Below are 18,518 nucleotides of genomic sequence, written 5' to 3'. Positions count from 1 at the left end.
TGTTGTTAACTATTATCATGGATTGATGGACAATTATATTTTTGTGGGTAACATTTTCAATTTATTCAGGATTTTTGTGGGTAAAGATTCCCATGGATTAAGGACGAATTGTATTTTTGTAGGAATTTGATTCAGTTTTTTGCCAAAGTCTGCATACAAGCCATAGAAAATTTGCTAGGAGATGAAGGGAACACAGTTTGACATCATCCCAAAAACACAACAAATATGACATCTACTAGACTTTGACACGAACGTCAATTGTATTTGTTATTTTCATATATTTCCTGTTTACAAAAACATTGAATTTTTGAAAAACTAAGGATTTTCGTATCCCAGCCAGGAATAGAATACCTTAGACATATTTGGCACAACTTTTCTGAATTTTAGATCCTAAATGCTCTCCAACTTAATTCTTGTTTGGCATTATAACTATTTTGATATGAGCTTCACTGATGAGTCTTATGTAAACGAAACGCACGTCTGGTGTACTAAATTATATTACTTGCAGCTTTAACTATCTATTTCAAATCTTTAAAAACTTCAAAATCATAAAAATATGAAGAAAAAAGGTTTTCTCACCTCTTTCAGCTTAAAAACTAGAACACTTCCTTTAAATTATTTTATTCCGAAAATAAAATGTGTTTCACTAGAAGAATTACATACCTACTAATATATATGCAGTATTTGTCAAAGTCCACATTCATGAAAACATTGTCGCTGAAATAACATACAAAAGAATAAAAATGAACACAAATATATATTTTACAAATCTATGAAATCAGCAGCCTAAAATTTAGTTTTCTAACATTTTTTTTTATATTAATTTCAACCTTAATTTTGTTTTACTATTTGCTCTTTCAGTTATCTTCCATTAAATTAAACTTCCATTTGAAAGAAAATCCTATCTCAGATTACTTTTTCTAATATAAATTTTATTCCTGAAAAATGGTTCTCAAAAATTCAAAAATGACAAACCAGAAAAAAGTGGGATAAAAACCAGCTTAAATTGGAGGATTCACTTCTGCTAATGCCCATACGAGAAAGTCAACCTACTCTCTTAACAAAACTTTTCTTGCTAGATTAATTCTGATAGACATATCCAATGGAATTGAATTTCTAGGCCAAATTGGCTCAGCTGAACCAACATTGCGAATGGGAAGAAGGTGTATAATATCTCATACTATAAGTCTTATACCTTCCAAAAGAAAGTTTCTAAAAAAATATTCTCGTCAAGAGGATAGCTGACCTTAAATTTTCTGCTTCAACCCATTAAAGAAAACCATAGTCGTGATGGATAGATTGTGAAGATTGAAGTCCAACATACTGATGGTGTGAGGATAGTTATATCTCACACTATCATTCTAAGGCCTTCAATATGGAGGATCCTTGGCAATCTTCTAGTCAAGAGACAGCTTCCTCACATGACAGAAAACCAAAGTGGCGAAGTGGAAGGGAGTAAAGCATCCCAGTCTGTGAAGATTGATGTCTAAGACATTGATGGTGTGAGGATGATTATATCTCACACTATCAGTATAATGCCTTCCATATGGAGGATCATAGACAATCTTCAAGTCAAGAGGACTTCTGAACCCAAATCTTCAGCTTCATCTCATGGCAGAAACCAAAGTGATGAAGTGGAAGGGTGTAAAGCATCCCAGTCTGTGAAGATTGATGTCTAAGACACTGATGATGTGAGAATGGTTATATCTCACACTATCAGTCTAATGCCTTCCATGTGGGGGATCCTAGACAATCTTCTAGTCATGAGGACTGCTGAACCCAAATCTTCTGCTTCATCACATGGCAGGAAACCAAAGTGATGAAGTGAAAGGATGTAAAGCATCCCAGTCTGTGAAGATTGATGTCTAAGACACTAATGGTGTGAGGATGGTTATATCTCACACTATCAGTCTAATGCCTTCCATATGGGGGATCCTAGACAATCTTCAAGTCAAGAGGACTTCTGAACCTAAATCCTCGGCTTCATCACATGGCAGAAACCAAAGTGATGAAGTGGAAGGGTGTAAAGCATCCCAGTCTGTGAAGATTGATGTCTAAGACACTGATGATGTGAGAATGGTTATATCTCACACTATCAGTCTAATGCCTTCCATATGGGGGATCCTAGACAATCTTCAAGTCAAGAGGACTTCTGAACCCAAATCTTCGGCTTCATCACATGGCAGAAACCAAAGTGATGAAGTGGAAGGGTGTAAAGCATCCCAGTCTGTAAAGATTGATGTCTAAGACACTGATGGTGTGAGGATGGTTATATCTCACACTATCAGTCTAATGCCTTCCATATAGAGGATCATAGACAATCTTCTAGTCATGAGGACTGCTGAACCCAAATCTTCTGCTTCATCACGTGGCAGAAAACCAAAGTGGCGAAGTGGAAGGGAGTAAAGCATTTCCAGTCTGTGAAGATTGATGTCTAAGACATTGATGGTGTCAGGATGTTTATATCTCACACTATCAGTCTAATGCCTTCCATATGGAGGATCCTAGACAATCTTCAAGTCATGATGACTGCTGAACCTTAATCTTCTGCTTCATCACATGGCAGAAAACCAAATTGATGAAGTGGAAGGGTGTAAAGTATCCCAGTCTGTGAAGATTGATGTCTAAGACACTGATGGTGTGAGGATGGTTATGTCTCACACTATCAGTCTAATGCCTTCCATATAGAGGATCATAGACAATCTTCTAGTCATGAGGACTGCTGAACCCAAATCTTCTGCTTCATCACGTGGCAGAAAACAAAAGTGGCGAAGTGGATGGGAGTAAAGCATCCCAGTCTGTGAAGATTGATGTCTAAGACATTGATGGTGTGAGGATTATTATATCTCACACTATCAGTCTAATGCCTTCCATATGGAGGATCCTAGACAATCTTCTAGTCATGAGGACTACTGAACCCAAATCTTTTGATTCATCACATGGCAGAAAACCAAAGTGATGAAGTGGAAGGGAGTAAAGCATCCCAGTCTGTGAAGATTGATGTCTAAGACATTGATGGTGTGAGGATGATTATATCTCACACTATCAGTCTAATGCCTTCCATATGGAGGATCATAGACAATCTTCAAGTCATGAGGACTGCTGAATCCAAATCTTCTGCTTCATCACGTGGCAGAAAACCAAAGTGGCGAAGTGAAAGGGAGTAAAGCATCCCAGTCTGTGAAGATTGATGTCTAAGACATTGATGGTGTGAGGATAATTATATCTCACACTATCAGTCTAATGCCTTCCATATGGAGGATCCTAGACAATCTTCTAGTCATGAGGACTGCTGAACCAAAATCTTCTGCTTCATCACATGGCAGAAAACCAAAGTGATGAAGTGGAAAGGTGTAAAGCATCCAAGTCTGTGAAGATTGATGTCCAAGACACTGATGGTGTGAGGATGGTTATATCTCACACTATCAGTCTAATGCCTTCCATATGGAGGATCCTAGACAATCTTCTAGTCATAAGGAATGCTGAACCCAAATCTTCTGCTTTAATCACATGGCAGAAAACCAAAGTGATAAAGTGGAATGGAATAAATCATCCCAGTCTGTGAAGTTTGATGTCTAAGACACTGATGGTGTGAGGATGGTTATATCTCACACTATCAGTCTAATGCCTTCTATATGGAGGATCAAAGACAATCTTCTAGTCATGAGGACTGCTGAATCCAAATCTTCTGCTTCATCACATGACAGAAAACCAAAGTGATGAAGTGCAAGGGAGTAAAGCATCCAAGTCTGTGAAGATTGATGTCTAAGACATTGATGGTGTGAGGATGATTATATCTCACACTATCAGTCTAATGCCTTCTATATGGAGGATCAAAGACAATCTTCTAGTCATGAGGACTGCTGAATCCAAATCTTCTGCTTCATCACATGACAGAAAACCAAAGTGATGAAGTGCAAGGGAGTAAAGCATCCAAGTCTGTGAAGATTGATGTCTAAGACACTAATGGTGTGAGGATGGTTATATCTCACACTATCAGTCTAATGCCTTCCATATGGAGGATCATAGACAATCTTCTTGTCATGAGGACTGCTGAACCCAAATATTCTGCTTCATCACATGGCAGAAACCAAAGTGATGAAGTGCAAGGGAGTAAAGCATCCAAGTCTGTGAAGATTGATGTCTAAGACACTGTTGGTGTGAGGACGGTTTTATCTCACACTATCAGTCTAATGCCTTCCATATGAAGGATCCTAGACAATCTTCTAGTCATGAGGACTGTTAAACTCAAATCTTCTGCTTCGTCACATGGCAGAAAACCAAAGTGGTGAAGTGGAAGGGTGTAAAGCATGCCAGTCTGTGGAGATTGATGTCTAAGACACTGATGGTGTGAGGACGGTTTTATCTCACACTATCAGTCTAATGCCTTCCATATGAAGGATCCTAGACAATCTTCTAGTCAAGAGGAGAGTCCTGGATACCGATAGTGTTAGGAAGGTTATATCTCACACTATCAGTCCAACTTTCCGTATAAATGACCCTAGACAATCTTCTAGTTAAGAGAGGTGAAGTAGTGAAGGGGAGAAGCAAATTAGCTACGGTTCTACAAACAAATATCAAAAGGTAGTTTGGTCGATTTTCCTCAACAATAGTTAGAATTTCAGTTCTATTGGATTCGTCTATAAAAATAGGATCTGCCTATAGAAAGCTTTTGTTAAAAAGGTAGGGTTAACTCATATGGCTATAGCAAAAGTGAATTCTCCAATTTGAGCAAGTTTTCTAGATCGGTAACATCCAATGTCTTTTGCACAGATGAATGCTTACCATCATAAAGCACATGTCCTACCGGAAATTCAGCACTATATCTATAATTTTGATGTACAATAAAAAAAAATGCCTGACCAAAATAAAGTCATCCTACAAACAAAGATGTGGTCCTCATACTGACAGTACTATTTTTTAGGACCATATTAAGAATACAGTAGAAGAATTAAGTTATAAGTATTATACCTTGTGGTGATCGTAAATTAGTATTGTACCAACAATAATCCAAAAGACTTGTATGAATTTAACCATTTTTTACCTTGGAGAATATATTTTATCTACAGGTTACCTTTTCTGTGGAAGGACATCCTGATACTGGCTTCAGGATTCGGAAGAGCAATCTAAAGAAGTAAAAACAGTTTTTCATCAGTATTATCGGTATACAACTCAATGCTGTCAGACAGACATATACATCTTCCAATATTTCAAAACACAAATTATAATTGACCTATTGCTTATTATAATTGAAAAAACGAAAAAAAAAAAAATATATAGTATTGACCAAAGTACCATGAGGTTATGGTAATAAAAATGTATTTCTGGATACAATCTTATCATAAACAATCTTCTGTCCAAGTTTGGTAGAAAAGCAGGATATTTTAAGAGAGTTATCAAAATTTCAAAGACTAACCACAGAGTAAATATTGGTGGATGCCGCCACCTTTTACAACGACAACAATGACAGAAAGTAGGATTGATTTGTCTTGCTTTTTTGTCACAGGCTCGACAAAAAAAGGCAAAATTCTAAACGTGAAAATAAGTGCTAAAAAGGTCAAATGTTATAAACTAACCTGTTTGCTTGTGCTCGCCAGCTCATCTGTGGCCTATCTGGACTTAAAAGTGCATGTAGACAAAGGTAAATGCCAACTGCAAAACACCTGCCTCTTCCTTTCGATATACCAGTTTCAATTCTCTATTAACTTTGGCATAAGGTATTCAGCCAAGTTGTTATTTTTTTTAAATAAAAAAAAGGCAACTAAAATGTTGATGAAAGTAAAATATCCGATTTACTATTTTGTAATTTACAAACATTGAGAGTCATTAAATCATCCCCATTTAAAAACTTTACAAAAATATTAAATCATTCCAATTTAAAAACTTTACAAAAACAGTTACACATTCCGATTTAAAAGCTTTACTAAAAACAGTTAAACTTCCCCATTTAAAAACTTTACAAAAACAAAAACTATATGTAAACATCCCCAATTATTTATTTTTTTACAAAAATCAGTTAAAATCCAAGTTATTTTTTTCCTAAACCAGATTAACATCCCCATTTAACAAGTTTACAAAAACAGTTTCACCATGTTCAACATCCCCATTTGAAAGCTTTACAAAAACAGGTAAACGTTCGAATTTAAAAACTTTACAAAAACAGTTAAATATTCCCCTTTGAAAGCTTTACAAAAACAGTTAAACATCTGAATTTAAAAACTTTACAAAAACAGTTGACTATCCAAATTTAAACCAGTAATAGCAATTACTTGGTACAAATGGTAGTTACGGAGTGACCTAAATCGGTCAAATTGAGCCATCCAACTCTCAGTTAGTACCAGTAATAGGGCATACTTGGTAGATACCGAGTGACCTAAATTAGTAAAATTGAGCCTCCTCACTCTCAGTTAGTACCAGTACTAGGACATACTTGGGAGATACCGAGTGACCTTAATCGGTCAAATTGAGCCTCCTCACTCTCAGTTAGTACCAATAATAGAGCATACTTGGTAGATACCGGGTGACCTAAATCAGTCAAATTGAGCCTCCTCACTCTCAGTTAGTACCAGTAATAGGGCATACTTGGTAGATACCGAGTGACCTAAATCAGTCAAATTGAGCCTCCTCACTCTCAGTTAGTACCAGTAATAGAGCATACTTGGTAGATACCGAGTGACCTAAATTAGTCAAATTGAGCCTCCTCACTCTCAGTTAGTACCAGTAATAGAGAATACTTGGTAGATACCGGGTGACCTAAATCAGTCAAATTGAGCCTCCTCACTCTCAGTTAGTACCAGTAAAAGAGCATACTTGGTAGATACCGAGTGACCTAAATCAGTCAAATTGAGCCTCCTCACTCTCAGTTAGTACCAGTAATAGAGCATACTTGGTAGATACCGGGTGACCTAAATCGGTCAAATTGAGCCTCCTCACTCTCAGTTAGTACCAGTAATAGGGCATACTTGGTAGATACCGAGTGACCTAAATCAGTCAAATTGAGCCTCCTCACTCTCAGTTAGTACAAGTAATAGAGCATACTTGGTAGATACCGAGTGACCTAAATCAGTCAAATTGAGCCTCCTCACTCTCAGTTAGTACCAGTAATAGAGCATACCATTGAGCCTCCTCACTCTCAGTTAGTACCAGTAATAGAGCATACTTGGTAGATACCGAGTGACCTAAATCAGTCAAATTGAGCCTCCTCACTCTCAGTTAGTACCAGTAATAGGGCATACTTGGTAGATACTGAGTGACCTAAATCAGTCAAATTGAGCTTCCTCACTCTCAGTTAGTACCAGTAGTAGAGCATACTTGGTAGATACTGAGTGACCTAAATCAGTCAAATTGAGCTTCCTCACTCTCAGTTAGTACCAGTACTAGGACATACTTGGTAGATACCGGGTGACCTAAATCAGTCAAATTGAGCCTCCTCACTCTCAGTTAGTACCAGTAAGAGAGCATACTTGGTAGATACCGAGTGACCTAAATCGGTCAAATTGAGCCTCCTCACTCTCAGTTAGTACCAGTAATATGGCATACTTGGTAGATACCGGGTGACCTAAATCAGTCAAATTGAGCCTCCTCACTCTCAGTTAGTACAAGTAATAGAGCATACTTGGTAGATACCGAGTGACCTTAATCAGTCAAATTGAGCCTCCTCACTCTCAGTTAGTACCAGTAATAGAGCATACTTGGTAGATACCGGGTGACCTAAATCGGTCAAATTGAGCCTCCTCACTCTCAGTTAGTACCAGTACTAGGGCATACTTGGTAGATACCGAGTGACCTGAATCAGTCAAATTGAGCCTCCTCACTCTCAGTTAGTACCAGTAATAGAGCATACTTGGTAGATACCGAGTGACCTGAATCAGTCAAATTGAGCCTCCTCACTCTCAGTTAGTACCAGTACTAGGACATACTTGGTAGATACCGAGTGACCTAAATCAGTCAAATTGAGCCTCCTCACTCTCAGTTAGTACCAGTAATAGAGCATACTTGGTAGATACCTGGTGACCTCAATCGGTCAAATTGAGCCTCCTCACTCTCAGTTATTACCAGTAATAGGGCATACTTGGTAGATACCGAGTGACCTGAATCAGTCAAATTGAGCCTCCTCACTCTCAGTTAGTACCAGTAATAGAGCATACTTGGTAGATACCTGGTGACCTCAATCGGTCAAATTGAGCCTCCTCACTCTCAGTTAGTACCAGTACTAGGACATACTTGGTAGATACCGAGTGACCTAAATCAGTCAAATTGAGCCTCCTCACTCTCAGTTAGTACCAGTAATAATGGTTACTAGGTACATATGGTGTGCTGAAGAATATTTTTTTTTCTCTGTCAAACTGAGCTGCCTCAGTTTGTGGATACGTTGTGTAACATATGGTAGGGGACGTTACTATACCTAAATGGGAGGTATAGTATCTGTGAACCCTAAACACAGATGGCGACTTAACTTCCCATATGTTTACACAAGTATCCAACTTATACATAATGTTTTGTTTTTCATGTCAGTCACTGAAAAATTATAACAACTGAAGAACCTAATGCAATTCAATAATATCGGTATAAAAAATTATAAGTTTTTTTCTTGGTGTTACAATTGTCAAGTTCTAAGAACCAGTCCATTATCATTGAATTAGTACGTATTTTTGTTTAGTGGCCAGCTGAAGCAAGCTGAGCGTCTGATTTTCTCGATGTATTGAAGACCCATTAGGTGGCCTTTGTCTTGTTTTCTGCTCTTTTGTTGGGTTGTTGTCTCTCTGACACATTCCCCATTTCCATTCTCAATTTCATTCTTCAATTTTAGTTGCAAGTATAGGGAAAGTTGTGGTCATAGGGTAAACACTGAACAATACAGCTCAACCAGAAATACACGAAGATGTCAAAACAGTTTTTAACAGTAAACTATCATAACTTTATACAGCATTAATAGTATTCAATTTGGTGACTTTTCTTATGTATTTAATTCCATGATAATTTATCATTGATTCATTATCTTTGATACATGATTAATAAATGGAGTATGTGAATGTCTCATTGGCAATCATTTCACATCTCCCGTGTCATCATTGGCTGAGAGTACAACTGTAGTATTTTGTGTTGCTTACAAATGAAACAAGTGCGGCATTAGCTCCAGTAAATCAATCTATGAACACATATACAATGTGTCATACACAAACATCTTATAGAATCTATGAACACATATACAATATGTCATACACAAACATCTTATAGAATCTATGAACACATATACAATGTGTCATACACAAACATCTTATAGAATCTATGAACACATATACAATGTGTCATACAATAACATCTTATAGAATCTATGAAATAAAGATAATGGAAGGATACATACATTTTCCAAAGGTCTATTTGTGTGGTATGTCTCTACACTAAGCATATCAATCAAGAATCAGTTTATAAGAATTATGTAATAAGTGGCATGAAAAAAAACCCCAACTTTTCTAATGTTTTCTTCTTTAATTGATTAAGGGTTACAATCATGTATTTATAAATAGTATTAAAACAACCATCAATTCATACACAGTTAGTATCTAAAACAAATTCTCTTCAAATCACAAGAAGAAAGTAACATTTACATATATTCATGTCTTTAAATGCACACACATGTGTTTGTAACATCTGATTTGTTGCCTTGTAAGTCTTCATGATACATGTTATACAAATGCTAGTCAGATACATCCACTCTTTGTAATAACAATCAACTATGAATTATTGTCTCATGATTCAGTGCTGTACTAAGAAGATTCATTAAAAGTTGAGCTCTTTTCCCCTGTGATTCCTCTTCAAACAATATCTTGTTCTGAACTTCTCTCTACATACTGAAAAATAAACAAAAAACAGTATTCATTATCCTAGCTACATTATCCTAGCTACATTATCATGATTATGCTACTGGTTGGAATAAAATCATCCTAAAACTAAACATGCATATGCAAACATTTTTAAATTTGCTAATGAACATGATTGTGGTTGGTTCATGTTTGCCATTTTAATTTTTTTAGTATGGTATTTTCTGTTCATCCTGTGGATAAATTTTACTCCTTTTATTTGTTTAATCCTTGGTTAAGGGGGCTCGCAGGTCTAAATATTTTTTTTTATTTAATATAGGATTTCGCTATATTTTTCTATAAATGAATTTTATTTTATACTATATAGAAAAATGAAATCAAAAATGGGGTCACCGTTCATTTACGCTCACAATCTTCATTCGAAAGAAGCATACATTTTTGATAATGTCCTTTTTTTCTGTTGAACTAATGGGAGAAAAAGCGGTAATATGGAAATAAAAAAAGAGGTAAATAACAGAAAAATCACTTAAACTTTACAATTACCTAGTTTATGTACAGCTTATTCGAAAACAACAATAAAAAATATCGTTCACCGATGAGTTGAAAAAGATATTTCAATTTTTAAATAAGGCAAAAAATGGCATTTTTGCACCAAAGGGAGATAATTTGGAGCTTTTTCAATGATATCTCCATTTTAAAAGTCACCTGGGGCCAGCAAAAAATGATTTTTTGGGATGATATTTGTACCATATGATAAAGTAACAACTACTAAAGGTAATTAATAAATTTGTAATGAAAAATAATCGTTTAATTTTTTTCTGAAAATCTTATACCCACGAGCCTCCTTAAATGATTTAGATTCAACCTTGCTTCAGACCTCTATTAATAGTTTAACCAACGGATATTTTGTCTAAAGTAGGATTCCCTGTTTACTACAAGATTGGAAAGGTCTCTTAATGTTAAATACAACATTTTCTCTGTTTTCTACCATCAATGTAGGTAATCAAAAACTAAATGTTACGTTTTACAGTCCTTTTTTGCATCGGGGTTTACCTTTACCTATCAGACATTTTCAAATCAACATTTCATTTATCCTGTCGTATTCTACATTAATAATCAAATTGATTGCAGCAAAATTAAACATCTATAAGATGGAAAAACATTGCCTGAGAACAGTCCTTTGTGCAGAGTTGCAATAGGTGACGAACACCACTATGTAATGGAATGCAAGTCTACTGACAACAATAAAGCATAAATTAAAGAACCTTAGTGAGCACGCTCACATACCCCACGTCCCCACATTGTCATTGGAGAAATTAAATAAGTGTAAGGAAAAAAAATTGTATAAGAAAAAATATTGAATAATAATTTCCTGTAAATATGCACATCTACATGCATAGTGTGTCCTTATTATCTTCAAAATTTCATGAATTTCTGTTGTGTGGTTTCAGAGGAGTTGAGATGACAAATTGTTGCAGAAGCACATTGAAGCAAATAAGTTCAAAGGGGCGTAACTCCTAGAAAAAACAAGGGAAACTGCGAGCTATTGCTCACTGATGATACCCCCGACGCATGTGGATAATATTAATAGTGTAAAAATATGAAAGTGTTCGGGAAACAGGAAGTTGTCGAGTGATGAATCTGAAAACGCATCACACAGTATAGCTGACTTATATAAATCCTGAAACCAAATTTCAGAAATCCTTGTATTGTAGTTCCTGAGAAAAATGTAACGAAAATTTTCAACTTGGCTATCATGTGTAAAATCATACAAGTGTTCGGTAAACAGGAAGTTGTCAAGTGATCAATCTGAAAACGCATCACACAGTATAGCTGACTTATATAAATCCTGAAACCAAATTTCAGAAATCCTTGTATTGTAGTTCCTGAGAAAAATGTGACGAAAATTTTCAACTTGGCTATCATGTGTAAAATCATACAAGTGTTTGGTAAATAGGAAGTTGTCAAGTGATCTATCTGAAAACGTATCACACGGTATAGCTGACTTATATAAATCCTGAAACCAAATTTCAGAAATCCTTGTATTGTAGTTCCTGAGAAAAATGTAACGAAAATTTTCAACTTGGCTATCATGTGTAAAATCATACAAGTGTTTGGTAAACAGGAAGTTGTCGAGTGATGAATCTGAAAACGCATCACACAGTATAGCTGACTTATATAAATCCTGAAACCAAATTTCAGAAATCCTTGTATTGTAGTTCCTGAGAAAAATGTGACGAAAATTTTCAACTTGGCTATCATGTGTAAAATCATACAAGTGTTCGGTAAACAGGAAGTTGTCAAGTGATCAATCTGAAAACGCATCACACAGTATAGCTGACTTATATAAATCCTGAAACCAAATTTCAGAAATCCTTGTATTGTAGTTCCTGAGAAAAATGTGACGAAAATTTTCAACTTGGCTATCATGTGTAAAATCATACAAGTGTTTGGTAAATAGGAAGTTGTCAAGTGATCTATCTGAAAACGTATCACACGGTATAGCTGACTTATATAAATCCTGAAACCAAATTTCAGAAATCCTTGTATTGTAGTTCCTGAGAAAAATGTAACGAAAATTTTCAACTTGGCTATCATGTGTAAAATCATACAAGTGTTTGGTAAACAGGAAGTTGTCAAGTGATTAATCTGAAAACGCTTCACACGGTATAGCTGACTAATATAAATCCTGAAACCAAATTTCAGAAATCCTTGTATTGTAGTTCCTGAGAAAAATGTGATGAAAATTTTCAACTTTTTTAAAGAGGGGGTATATAAATGAATCATAATCTCCTGTCGATATGCACATCTTCGTAGTATGTCCTTATTATCTACAAAGTTTCATAAAATTCTGTTGTGTGGTTTCAGAGGAGTTGCGATGACAAGAAACAGGACTGACGGGTCAAAATCTTTATACCCTCCGCAACCCATTGCGTGGGGTATAAAAAGAAGATGTGGTATGATTGCCAATGAGAAAACTATCCACAAAAGACCAAAATGACACAAACATTAACAACTATAGGTCACCGTACAGCCTTCAACAATGAGCAAAGCCCATACAGTATAGTCAGCTATAAAAGGCCCCAATAAGACAATGTAAAACAATTCGAACGAGAAAACTATAACGGCCTAATTTATGTAAAAAAAAATGAACGAAAAACAAGTATGTAACACATAAACGACAACCACTGAATTACAGGCTCCTGACTTGGGACAGGCACATACATAAATAATGTGACGGGGATAAATATGTTAGCGGGATCTCAACCCTCCCCCTAACCTGGGACAGTGGTATAACAGTACAACATAAGAACGAACTATAGCACTACTTATTGATAAGCTGTTAAAATACAATGCTATACTGAACCAAAAACAGAAATCTAAACTTCAAAAATTGTGCCAATTTATTAGAATTATAAATGACAAACTGGATTCTCTCTGATGTTAACCTGTCAGCTAAACTGATCATACCATTGTAATATAACTCATATTTTTATGCACAAATGTACAATGCAATGTAATGTTAATTAATATGTTTTTTTCTGTACATATATACCTTTGTTCAACCTACAGGTGATACCAGAACAAGACAGCACATGCTGAAATGTCTTTATTTATCATTGATAGTCCTAAATATAAAGCTTTGTCACATAATCTTAACATTTACCAGGAAACTTAAACATTGACCAATGAACCATGAAAATGAGGTCAAGGTCAGATGAATAAAATTGAGAATGGAAATGGGGAATGTATCAGAGACAATAACCCGACCATGGAAAAAAACAACAGCAGAAGGTCACCACCAGGTCTTCAATGTAAAGAAGTTGTTGAAAACCGATTATTTAAGTGATTTTTTTGTGTCCAAAAACCAAAACTTTGCATAAATTTATTAGAACAGAAAAACTAGAGGCTCTAAAGAGCCTGTGTCGCTCACCTTGGTCTATGTGAATATTAAACAAAGGAAGAGGATGGATTCATGACAAAATTGTGGTATTGTGTTTTGGTGGTGGTGATGTGTTTGTACATCTTACTTTACTGATCATTCTTGCTGCTTAAAACTATCTCTATTTATAATGAACTTGGCCCAGTAGTTTCAGTGGAAAATGTTGGAAAAAATTTACAAATTTTATGAAAATTGTTAAAAATTTACAATAAAGGACAATAACTCCTTAGGGGGTCAATTAACCATCTCAGTCACTTGACTTATTTGTAAATCTTACTTTGCTGAACATTATTGCTGTTTACAGTTCATCTGTATATAAATATTATAAATATCTATAATAATATTCAAGATAATAACAGAAAACAGCAAATTTCCTTAAAACTAACAATTCAGGATCAGCAACCCAACAACGGGTTGTGATTCATCCAAAAATTTCAAGAGCAGATAAATCTTGACCTGATAAACAACTTTACTCCAGATTTGGTCTAAATGCTTTGGTTTTTATGTTTTAAGCCAAAAACTGCATTTTACCACTATGTTCTATTTTTAGCCATGGTAGCCATCTTGAATGGTTGGCCAAGTCACCGGACACAGTTTTTAAACAAGATACCCCAATGATGATTGTGGCCAAGTTTGGTGTAATTTGGCTCAGTAGTTGCAGAGGAGAAGATTTTTGTAAAAAAAAAGCTGGACGATGACGTTGCCAAGTGATGGGAAAAGCTCAATTGGCCCTTTGGGCCAGGTGAGCTAAAAATCAAACTTGATCTGTTACTTCGATATTTGTTTGGTAGGGGTGTGCCATTTTTGCCTCAAAAAACGTACCCATATTAATATAACATTCACTGAAATTCAGTACCTATAGTTATATAAATATTTAAGAGAGAATGACCCATACTTATATATAATACAATATTCAAAATATGACCCATGCTTATATAAGCACTAACTCATCATCACTCATAATTCATAAATATTCCAGCTACCCTTAAGTTTTTATATATGAATTGACATCGTTTGATGCACAAATATTTTATAATGTAAGATTCTAAATAGCATATTTATATATGATATGTAGATCACACCCCAAATCAATATACAGTTATTAAACATAAATGCATTTTAATATAGGATGTCATTAAAAAGGAGGGTCATCCTTATATAAAATCTTGCAAAATTATAATGACCCATATGTTTGGCACATCCCTGTATACCCAATAATAGGAAGTTACCCCCCCCCCCCCCCCCCCCCCCCCCTCCTCCGTGGGTAACTCCCTGGATCAGTTTAAAATACTGATCCAGAGTCAGTATATTTAGATATCCAACCTGTGTGTACAATTATATTTTTGAATTATTGCACTCATTCGTTATTATATTTTATTAAGTGTGACTGTTTGCGATGCGCTGACATACATGTATAGTCATCAATGAGCTGATGGATCGTCGTACGATGTAGATGTAGATCTACTAAATTACTACATTCTTAGTATCCACTACAATAGGTTGGGAGTAAACACCCAATATGGTGGTAATTTTGTCCCATGTACAATGGTAATCACTCATTGATTTATAAATGAGGTATATCTATTACTATAAAGTTTCTTTAAAATTTTCATATGCTTAGGCAGCAACCATTTGATTTTCAGGGGGGGGCTATGGTTTTTTTGGAAAAAAATGTTTGTTTCCAGGTTTTAGTGAAAAAAATAATTTGTTTTGGACCCTGAGAAAAAAAAATTGTTTGTTTCACCCTCAGCTGCCACGATATGTAATGTTAAAATTGAAAGAAAAAAAATGTTTTCGGTATTCGCTAAAAAAATAGATTGTTCTTCGCCAAAGGCGAAAAAAAAGTTTGCACAGAAAAAAAAAACCATAGCTCCCCCCCCCAGAAAATCAAATGGTTGCTGCCTTAGCATTGAAACAAGAAATGGGTGTATATTCTTTAGACAAACACAGACTACTGTGGATTCATTTATTTTCGCGGTTTAAGGAAAACTTGCATATTGGTGGATATTAAATTTCATGGTATAAAGGCAAAGTCTCCATTCATTCCTTTTGAAAATTTGTTATTTGTTGAATATTCAAATTTGTGGTTCCCTTATTCCAAAAAATCCCTGAAAATTGGTATCCAATGAATATCAATAAACCCACAGTATCTAAAACAAGAATGCACATACTGAAATGACGTCTCACCTAATATCACATAATCTTCAGTCGCCACTTAGCACTATCCCTATGTCGAGCTTTCTGCAACAAAAGTGACAGGCTCGACAAAAATGAAAACACTGATCTTCTACCATGTATATTTATACAAATGTCCATCTCCTATTATCAGATTATTTGGTAACATCACCGACACCAGATCACCAGATCATTAAAACATCAGCTTTCTAATCCTGTACAAAATATAAAATAACAGGTCTACATAAGTCTAATGAACTAAATTATAACTGCAGTTACTGTGAAAGTACTTTAAAACGTGGGTATCAATTTTCGTGGTTTGAACAATATTTACATGTTCGTGGGTTTTTAAATTCGTGGATTTTACAAATCTATATAAAAAAAAAAAAAAAAAAAAACGCCTTTAGAAACGATTCTAAAAGGTAACAAATATTCTGGATCATGAAGGAAATTGCAAAGTAAACATTGACCCGTGTAGTAGTGATAACACCAATTAACCCATGATAAAGTGATCACCAGATTAAAGACCATCAAAGGTGTTAATTAGGCCATAAACATGTCACCTAAAGAAAACAGTAATATAAACAAATGCTATAAACGTATCTTATTTTGTCCAAGAATTCTTATTAAAGCCCAGCATGAAATTATTATTTCCCATAAGTGCGAGGACTATGAGAATATAAAATGGACACTTTATCATACTAGCATATCAATACCGGAAAGATACCTTTCATCGATCAAAACTATTTTTTATTAAAAGATCAAAAGATGTACAGTTTAGGTTATTAAAGATTAAATGGGTAAATCCTGCATGCAGTTGTAGTTCTGTGACCGCTATTAAGGTATTCTCAGTTTTGACGTTATTCAATATATCATTTTCTAGATCATATCAGTAGTCAAACATACCGATGGGGATCTTTCAATGTCTTGATTTGGACAATGGTTGTTTTATTTCGTTGGACACTTAAATTCGTGAATAAAGTCATCCACGAAAACCACGAAAATTGGTACCCCACAAATAAAAGTACTTTCACAGTACATTACATTAAGTATATTATTATTCAAAGACATTATTTTGGACCTTTTGTAGCTGCATGTAAAAATACATGTATCATTTAATATCCATGATATATTATTTCTCCGAGTTCATAGAAATACTATTTTAAAATTATAGCATTTACTTACAGCGAATTTAGAAATTTGGTTGAATACAGGGAACCATTGAAGCATTCTCAGAGCGGGGCCCCTGACTTATGAAAATTTCTGGATCCGCCATTGTTACTAGCTATCATATAATTCATGCACATTCATTGGGACTTCAAAAAAATACATTTTCTCTCTATAACAGTCTAATTCAAACATGACACTATTGTAACACAACTATAGGAAATGTGTGCAAATATTTAGGACTTCAATTCAAATAATTAGTATTATAAACTGAACTATATATTTCTTAAACATGTTAAATAGGAATTACTGTCCAGAATATAGCAATAAAAATATTTCAAATGTAGCTGCTGTTTGTATATATGTTATTTTTACAACTTTTTTTTACATTTTCATGTTTTTAGAAATCCCTATAAATAAGTTGAGAAAACTGACCTGATGTTTTTATCAAAATTAAATGAAGGTGTCCACCAAATTATGAATACTATAACAGCATAACACTTTCTCTCAGTTCAAAATAAATCCTATTCTAACCAAACAATAGAATTTCCCTCCAAAAAATGGACATATGACTTAATTAACCAATTATCATACAGAACAGAGTTTTCATAACACAAATTAGTAAAACCTAGAGAGTTACATGTATAACCAATATATCAGAACTCACTGAGCCATGACAAAGTCTTACAATAAATATAACCACTGATGCATAACTTAAAACTACTCAATAAATATAAAGAATTAAATATGTCAAACTCATCAGATATATACATGGTATATATATAATAAATTATGTAAAAATTTAATACAAAAATAAAAATATAAAAAATTACCTGTTAACCACATATATATACACAATCAATCCAAAAACAAAATCATACCAACTGCAACAGAAAAGAGGTTAAGTACCAATTATTAATCCTTTTGAATTTATTTTAAACCACCATTGCAAATCTAAGCAGTTTAGGTAGGGCAGATACACTTTTGCCAACTTTACCAATTAGGTAATATAAAAAAGAAGATGTGGTATGATAATGCCAATGAGACAACTGTCCACAAGAGACCAAAATGACAGTCATTAACAACTATAGGTCACCATACGTCCTTCAACAATGAGCAAAGTCCATACCGCATAGTCAGCTATAAAAGGCCCTGATAAGACAATGATTAAAACAATTCAAATGAGAAAACTAACGGCCTTATTTATATATAAAAAAATGAACGAAAAACAAATACATAACCAAATGACAACCACTGAATAACAGGCTCCTGACTTGGGACAGAGGCACATACATAAATAATATGGCGTAAGGTCAGTTGCCTTTTACTTTATTCAAATCATTGCATGCATACTTTACCAATTTAGAAACGGCAAATTCCCTTTAAATCTATTTTAATTCACAATTCAACGT

General features: G+C 34.7%; 2 long non-coding RNA genes across 2 annotated transcripts; both read right to left on the bottom strand.

Annotated features, from left to right (window-relative positions):
• Positions 1 to 662: 662 nt before the first annotated feature.
• Positions 663 to 5,593, bottom strand: LOC134693997 (uncharacterized). The gene is made up of 3 exons (XR_010102540.1): positions 5,577 to 5,593; positions 5,075 to 5,126; positions 663 to 717 (listed from the first exon to the last, which is right to left on the bottom strand). It is a non-coding gene; the product is annotated as an uncharacterized LOC134693997 (long non-coding RNA).
• A 3,899-nt stretch (positions 5,594 to 9,492) lies between these two features.
• Positions 9,493 to 17,836, bottom strand: LOC134694692 (uncharacterized). The gene is made up of 3 exons (XR_010102585.1): positions 17,542 to 17,836; positions 15,952 to 16,154; positions 9,493 to 9,851 (listed from the first exon to the last, which is right to left on the bottom strand). It is a non-coding gene; the product is annotated as an uncharacterized LOC134694692 (long non-coding RNA).
• Positions 17,837 to 18,518: the final 682 nt, after the last annotated feature.

The sequence above is a fragment of the Mytilus trossulus genome, chromosome 13 (genome assembly GCF_036588685.1).
Source record: "Mytilus trossulus isolate FHL-02 chromosome 13, PNRI_Mtr1.1.1.hap1, whole genome shotgun sequence".
Lineage (NCBI taxonomy): Eukaryota > Metazoa > Mollusca > Bivalvia > Mytilida > Mytilidae > Mytilus > Mytilus trossulus.
This window is presented reverse-complemented; position numbering and strand designations above follow the sequence as displayed.